This window comes from Crocodylus porosus, unplaced genomic scaffold (genome assembly GCF_001723895.1).
Source record: "Crocodylus porosus isolate Cpor-Errol unplaced genomic scaffold, CroPor_comp1, whole genome shotgun sequence".
Classification (NCBI taxonomy): domain Eukaryota; kingdom Metazoa; phylum Chordata; order Crocodylia; family Crocodylidae; genus Crocodylus; species Crocodylus porosus.
The window spans coordinates 99,637,316-99,646,076 of NW_017728947.1; positions in this window are offsets into that span (position 1 = coordinate 99,637,316).

An 8,761-nucleotide genomic window follows, 5' to 3' on the forward strand; every position below is an offset into this window, starting at 1 on the left:
GCAGCTAGGATCTGGAACCAACTTCCAAGGGAAGTGGTGCTGGCTCCTACCCTGGGGGGTCTTTAAGAAGAGGCTTGATGCCTACCTGGCTGGAGTCATCTGAGCCCAGTTGTTCTCCTACCCGGGGGGGGTTGGACTTGAAGATCTACAAGGTCCATTCCAACCTGACTTCTGTGATTCTATGATTCTATGAACCTTTCTGAGAGAGCAGGCTGAGTTCGGTCACACAAAAAAATTATTCTGCCGCCCTTCAAGTATCTGGAAAGCTAACTGCTTCATGCAGTTGAAGCCAGCTGAGAAACCAAGCAAGAGAGCTTGTGTGGGTTTCTTATAGCTCTGATGACTTTGGTGCACAGGATTGTTGTGTGTGGTGGCATCAGGTGCAGAGGAAGGAGAGAAGAGCGGGGAGGGGAGGACCATTCAGAAGTGCTATTTGTGCTGCTCCAACCATGCATGCTCCTCCTTTCACGACTTCTGTTTTAACCCAAACCTTTGATTCCCTCAGCTCCCGCTAAGAAACTGCACCCAACAAGAAAGCCAATCAGGGTGAGAAACATCACTGATCAAAGAGCCTTGTATTTCAGTTGCACCTCTGAGCCTGAGGCATGGAAAAGCTTAGCTTCCTGACCAGTGCAGTATTACCTATGAAGCTATTCTCTATGTGGACTCTGTCCTGTACATGATTACTTCTTTGTTTACTTTCAAATTAGTTATTTTTTCTGGTAATTTATTGCAGGAAAAAGGAAAGCTACAAGCAAATTCAATTGTGGAGGCATCACTTCACTGACTTGGCTCTGCTTATACCCAAAGCAAAGGTCAATGGCCATTCTAACATCTGTATTCATATTCTGAAAGAGTCCCATGACCTGAGCAGCCCCTCTGATGTACCATGGCTTGGGGCATTGCTAAGACTCTGCAATGGCCCAATGCAGCTGATGCAGGGGACTGTTCTTGTGCTATTGGATGGGACAGTGTAAAGGAATATGTCGTATCCATTTCTCTGGAATCCGGAGTGCAGTGTGCCTCCTCACAGTCGCCCACCATGCCTTGATGGAAAAAAAATGGGAAGCTGATGGTTGACCCCAAAGTAATGAGAACTGCAACTTCATTTCTCCAGATGAATCCTCTTCATAGGGCTCCAACCTCCCCTACACCTGTCCTCACCACCCCTTTTCATGTAGTTTGAATCATCTGTTCCTCATCTCCAGAGTAAAGAGCCCCAGGGTATTCCCGGCTGTCTGGAGTACTCCAGAGGCTCAACCTGTTACTTCAATTAGTCGTTTGAGGGTGGCACCTCAGGCAAGTCCCTGTAAATGCTTATTTAGTCCCCCCATCCACCCTTCTCAGGTGGTTGTGTTAAAGTCGCACAAACAATCTTTCCCTGAAGGCGTTACAATCCTAACTCTCTGGATCAGTGTGTCTTACACCAGCCTCCTTCTGGCAGGCTGAGGTCTCCCAACTTCCATGCCTCTCTGGCCTGTCACAATTCACTACTAGTCTTCTGACTTCCAGGACTTTACTCAGTGGTTCTGCTGTCCTGCTGCTATGGCAGTTCCCATGCCTCCGCACAGGCTCGCATCACTCCTACTCAGGAGATGCTGCTGCTGCTGCCCTCTCCAGGGAAAAGAGAGTCCTTAAACAAATTGGCTTTTGGCAAAACCCTATTGCCTTCAGCTCCCTCCATCACGTGCTTCTGTACCAAGAGCTCCTCAAGCCCAGCCCTCCAGGCACTTCCAGATTCATTCCTAGTAAATCATCATGGCTGCAGGGAACAGCCAGGAGTCTTTCCCTGATGGGAGGGTTTTCTCACTGTCCCCAGGGCCCCCTGCCAATGCTGACAGACAGGACTGGCTCCCCGCTGGTTCAAGGTAAGTCTCCGAGCTGGGCCACCTCCTGGCCTGGGTCTTGGGCTTGGGGAGCCATGAACACAGCTATCACTAGGTTCAACTACATAACAGGGGCTGAGGGTTGGCTCCCTGTTACAAACAGGGTGAGCACAGGGCAAGCCTATTCAGAGCAGTGGGACGTGGCTCAATGTGTAGAGACCAGCTTCTCTGTTGCCTGCCTCCTCCTGCAAAGCAGGAATGGCACATTTCCCTGGCCACGTGCTTCTCCACAGAATTCAGCCTGAACAGCATCCATCATGACCTCTGACCCTTCATGAGCTATTTCACATTCAGGCAAGCCCAAAGTTGTGCCTTTGCACTGATAAACATCTCAACACACTCATTCTACTTGTTGCAGTGTAGCCTTATTTTGCGTAGCTGCACTTTTTTTTTTGCTTGATTAAGCATCCAGCACAGAGACAATCCTGAGGTTACCAGACCAATTGCTTGCTGACTAATAGCAAAACCCATAGCAATATTCTACAATTTTGCAGTTATTCACACTCAATTACCAATGACAACTATTATCTCTCCATTTTCTGTTTAATCAGTTAATAACAGTGTTGGTATGTAGGCTTATATTCCAATGTTGCAGTTTGCAAGTTCCTTCCTTAGTATATGCAGAACAAGGCAGCTTATCTAAATACAGTTATCCAGAGCAAGCATTAGCATGGAAATCACAGGAGCCAAGTTAGGGAATTTCCCAACAGGCTTGCAAGGAAACAGATTATTTGTTTAGCAAGACTTCTATGCTATTTCTCAGAAGTTGCCTGCATGCATCACATCAAACAGGATTCCTTAGAGAATAATGATTTTTTTTCTGATGTAGAAAAAGTCTTGGATTTATATTTGTGTTAATCAACCAGCAGTTTCCTACCACTCATTCACAATCTGATAAACAAAGCCAGTTGCTGAGCCTTCCTTGTACAACTATGTCTGAGTACGGGGTCCATTAAAAACATTCTGATTTTGCCTTCAATCATAAGGTGACATTGGGTGCATCTACACGTGTGCTTTACTGCAGAGTTGACTAATTTGCTCCATACTAAACCGGAACAGTCTACATGTGTGCTGCTATGTGTCGGCACAGTAAATTAATTAACTCCACCGTAAGATAGTACTGTTGGGGATGGTACTGTGTTATGGCAGAGTCATTTACTGCACAGAAATGGACGTGTGGAGGGTGACTCAGACTGCAGCAGTTTGAGCCGGGGCAGAGCAGCCCCAGTCTGGCAGCAGACTCAGGGGGTTAGTCATATGGCTCCACATTTGTGGCACTTGCATGCTCCAGCCAGCCCCTTTGACACCCAGTGCTGACACCTGGAGCCCAGGGCTGACCCCTAAGCCTGCTGCCAGCCGGGCTGCTCTGCCCTAGCTCAAGCTGCTGTACCTGAAAGCAGCTGACTCCAAAGCAAACTGAGCCAGAGTTTATCACATTGCCTTAATGACACATGTAGATGCACCTGCTGTGATCTACTGTAACTTATCTCTAGTTAGTATATGGAACATTATCACAGGTTTAAAAATGCTATCTGAGCCCTGTTTGGAGCTAACAGAATAATTTCCATGAGAACACCCACGGGCCAAGCTAGGTGGACCATCTCATCCATCACTCCATCGTCAGGTCAACAGGGTGATGCAAAACAAGTTTAGGACAAAGAAGAATTCTAACAGGCTGAAAGCTCAATGGGATGTTTAGGCCTCTTATTCTGTCAGGACATGGTGGTTACTGTTTTCTCTGAAGTGGCTTATGGAAACTATTGACATTAGAGGTTAGGACTTCAGCATCTTCCAGAAGGAACCCCTTTGTGAGTTAGGGCTTTAAGAGCCTTTCCTATTTCCAGTAAAATCTGTGGCAGAGTCCTCACTGACTTCAGTGGTGTGGGACTGGATCCTACTTAGCATAAACTCAAAGGGTAACTGTCAGTTACTGAATCCCCACTGCCATCATTTGGATTTTCCCTGGAAATCTTTCCGGCAAGTACTAATGGAGCCTGAATCTGCTTAGCTGAGAGACCCTGTGAAATCACAGCTGGAACAAGGCCTAAATAAACAACAAACATTAAGCATGGAGGAAATACAAAAGTGATGCTTAAAATACCACAACTATGAAGTTTCTTTTATCACCTTGTTTTAGCCATCTCTCAGGAAAAATATTGTTTTTCCTGTTTTTGATTGCTGTTTTCCCCCAGCTCATTAAATGATGGCAAGTTATGACTCTCTCAGCCAAGAAGAGACCAAAAAAAAAACCTGGCATCAGCCTGGAATCAGAAATCTTACAACAATTTGGAAAGCCCCTCCACTCAGGGCAGGGAATAAAGAAGGCACACTGTTCACCAGGGATCCTGGTTTTCTGTTTTAAAATGACATATTCTTTGATTAAACATCAATGTTTTTCTGCTAGTAAAATGAAACACCACTATATATATAGCTATCAGTTTAATACAATTTTTTAATATATATTTACAATTTTAAAACAATTTGGAAGCCTGCCATTGCCTCAATCATCATCATAAAATAAATTCTAAATATCTATACATTTTGGCATTTGATTTTGGGTTTTTTATCGTTGAAAATCAGAGCTCCCCCAGCCCTCTTCACTTACCAGGATGCGGGTCCAGCTGTGGCTGTCCCCCCAACTGCTTTCTGGCTCTGAGCAGCCCTGGTATGCTGGTGCCCTGCCCATGCCATTGCCCCTTTCTCCTGACTCACAGCCCCTCATCCCTGCCAGCGTCCCTCAATCCCCACCCACAGTCCCCCCAGCCCTGCTTTGGCTCTCAGTCCTGACCCACTGCTCTTCCCTCCCAGCCCGGGCCCTGCTGATGCCCCTCATGCACAGCCCCCCAGCCCTGCTGGAGGAGGCCCCTAGCTGCCAAGGCTACAGGGCCAGGGATGTAGGTCTCCAACCCCCTGCTCCCCTCCTCCCCCCGCCAGCAGCACCCAAGCCCCAGCTGCTGCCCGTGGGAAGTGGCAGCAGCTGCTGCAGCAGAGCAGAGTGTGCAGCCTGGCTCCCCCTCCCTTACGGCTTGCATGGCTAGAGTGGAGTCCATGGGAGGGGATGTGGCCCCCAAGATTTGTGCGCAGGGTAGGGACGGATGTGGCCTGGTAGCTGCAGGTTCAGGGCTCCTTGCCCTGCTGCCCTCCCCCTGGGGGCTCTGCAGCCTAGCAGGCAAGATCTGACATGGCAGGGCACAAAGGGACAGGGTGGGAAGGGTTGGTGCCACTGCTGGGAGCCCTGTACCGCCATGACAAGGTGCCCCCTGCCTGCCTGGCAGCAATAAGGGTGGTGGCATGGGGTTGTGTACACTGCTGGGGCACCTCACCATGGCGATGTAAGGCTTGTGGCAGCAGCACATAGTCTTCCTGCGCTGCTCTGCCCTGATGCACTGGGTCCCACCCACTGGGCTGCTGAGGTGCTGGGGGGAAGGCAGCAGGGTGGGGAGCCCTGAGCGCACAGCCACCAGCCTGCATCCGCCCCCACCCTGTGCAAGTCTCTGGGGAGCATGTGCCCCCCCATGCTTCCTCCAGGGAGCCAGACCCCCCGACATCCCGGACGAGCTACCCATGGCTCTGTCCTGCTCCCCACCGGGGCCCTGGGGCCACGCATTCTTGAAGGCTAGAACTCTGCCAGCCTGAACGGGGAAACCCACCACTTCCTGTGTTTTCTCCTTAAAAAGAGAAAACCTGGGTGTTACTGCATTTTTCTGTGGCAAATGGAAAACCTGGATTCCTGGTGATCACTCATACTAAGTCCGAATACCACACTGTGATCATTGCTGAATCAAATCTCTTGGTAATGTAATTTCCAAGATTGTTCATCTACTTCTGTCTTAATATTCCCCCATTCTTTTCTTCGACTAAATTAAAATGTTGCAGGCTGAGCCAGAGGTGAAGGTAGTAGCCGTGTTGGTCTAAAAAGATATCACCTCTAGCACTCTGGCTACTTGTATGCTTAGATCAGCTAGACAGTTGCAAAACATTTTTTTCTTTATGTGCAAGCTTCCAGGCATGTGTGGCCTTCCTCAGGCATAGGAGATGTAAAGATTGTCAAATTTCTCCCAGGTAGAAATGAAAATTCATATTTCACAGGAGACCTGGAGATTGGTGTAAGGTCTCCTAGCCGGAAAAGTACATTTGTCATTTTATGCAAATTAGTTGGAGCAGTCTATTTCCCTCAGAGGTGTCTAATGGCAAGCAGGAGGTTGAAAGAAGCAAGATTCAACATCCCGCTTGTCGTCAGACACCTTTGAGGTAAATAGAGTGCTCCAACTTTATCTGAGCCTAATTTACATAAAATGAAAAACGAACTTTTCCAGCCAGGAGAAATTTTACAATCTTTGCATTCTCCTATGCCTGAGAAAGGGTGCATGTGCCTCAAAACTTGCAAATAAAAAAATTTTAAAAATTGCAACTGTCTAGTTGGTCTAATAAAAGATATCACCTCTAGCACACTGAGCCAAGAATTCACAGCACACCAAACAGCACTCAACCTAGGAAGCCAGTCAGCCTAGCTAGTCTGCTGGTGCACTGCCTGCCTGCTGTTTGTAACATCACACTATGAGTGTAGTGTTGGAACAGGTTGGACTTAAAACTTGTACCACAAGTATCCAGCTTCTGACTATCCCTTATGCTATGAAGTACCAGTCATGAGTTGGGCACACAATAAAGGGTTCCTCCCACATACAAACTTACAATCTTGCATACGCACTTACAATCTAAATTCTGTGCAATCCAAGTGCAAACACACGCAAATCACTTTGTCAGGCTACCCACTTCTTCCTCGAGGTAACCCAAAGGGCAACAACCCTCTGTTGTGATCTTTTGAATGGCAGTGAAGCAACAGCTGCAGTGTCAGTAGCTTTCAAAGATCCAAGTAGTTTCCCCATTAGATGTAATATTCTGCATGCGCAGATGTAACAATGCAGTAAAACTTTGGAGAGCGAAAATGATTGCAGAAGGGCAGAACAGAATTCTTAAGGGCAATGATGGATTAAATTCCTGATCCAACAAAGTACTTGGGCACTTGTTTTACTCTACTGGTTCTCAACCTCCAGCCTGAAGGCCAGATCCAGCCTGTGAGGCCATGTCACCCAGACCTGTCACTCTCCTGACAGGACCGAAAACTTGGCAGTGAGGTGCAGTAGCAGCATTAATTGCAGCTCTCTTCCTGCCAAATTTTCAAACGCATAGGGAGCTCTGTGGGCCAGATGACATGGCCCTGTGGGCTAACTTGCACATGGGGTTGAGCTGGCATGCAAGATCAGACTGCATGTGGTGCCAGGTCAGCACCTATGGCCAGATCTGGCATGCAAGACCAGGCCAGCATACTGGGTCACACCCATGCACTGACTCCACATGCCAACCTCATACTGAATTGGGCCCAGCACCATTCATCCAGCCCACGGAGCTAGAAGATTGAGCACCACTGTTTTACTCCAGTGCTAGCCCAGATGGGATTTCTCACCAGGCTTATTACACATGCTGAAGCCAAAGATTTAGGGTTGCCGCAAGCAGAAAAACCTATTCAGGTCAGGCTACATTTCGAATACCTGACTTTCCCTAGACTTCCATGCAAGCACACAGTTGATAGCCTGGGCTATTGGCTGCTTTGTTCGCAAAGATCTAAGCCGGGGTACCCAACCTCCAGCCCAGGGAGCCATGGCATCTGGCCTGGGGGGTCTCTATGGGTCAGAACATCTGGCAGCAGGAGAGCAGCGGAAGCTCCAAGCTGCCAGATCCAGCCTTGCCAGGGCCATCGACATGCAGTGGTGTCAGGGCTGGGCCTGATCTAAGCTGTATAATCACAAGAGTATTCTAAGCCTGCTACCTACAAAGGGTGTTTGAGAGCTGATTAAGTACTTCAGAATAAGTGACAAGAAATACTTACGGTAGGTTATTTGGAGTTGCTTTACTTAAATGTTATCAACATGAAATGTTCTAAATCACTGTCCTTCAGTTCCCATGTGAGTTAGCCATTACCAACTGTAATCAGCAGAACTGGCAGGAAGGCTTCCCACCAGCCAAAGCCGTTAGGCACATGTGACACTGCAATATAAGCCAAATAAAGTGGGCTTGACAGAACATTTACAGTCTCAAGGTACCACAGGAAGAATCCTAAGATCCCTATAATTCTCGCAACGTGTGTGCTCAAGAGGTGTGTTGAATTATGGCCTAAGTTGGGTCATTTCATAAACTGTAAGTATGACCTTTGTACCCCTCCCATTGCTAAGTAGCAGGGATGTTTGCAAGGCTGAACGCTGAGTGGGGGCTGTTTGCCATGCTAATGCTAATGCTGTATTTCAATCAGCTAGTAAATGCTGGCTTATTTTGGGAAGGCTGCTGGTGGTCACTACAAAGTCTTACTGGTCACATCCCTTCTCTGCAGGAATAGTGTCACTAACCAGAATCTGACTGCAGCCCATGATAAGGGCTGTGGGTGGATCTGGGAATTTGTAAATGGGGGTATGGGAGATGCCACTGGCACCACAGGAGTGGCTCAAGCCAACCCCAGCTAGCAGAATGCAGGCAGCAGCAGCTGCTGGGGTCTTTTTTGAGTTAGAGTCCCTCCCTGCCCTGGTTATTCAGGTATTCCTGCTCTTTATTCGGGTTTCTCATATGTTCTTCACTGGGTGGGAGAAGGAACTGGAAGAGGTGGACCACCCACCACTGCTATCCCGGGCTCAGCCCAGCCCAGCCCCACACCTTGTATAGCTGCTCCTTGTAACTAGAGCCCCTGGGCCAGTGAGGGAAACACAGTGGAAGAGGAGAGAGCAGGTATCCACTCACTGCCACTACTGCCAAGGCTGGCCAGCAGCTGGCACAGCTGCTCCCTGAAGCTGGAGTGGTATACCAGTGGCCTGGGGTTTTCCCTGCCT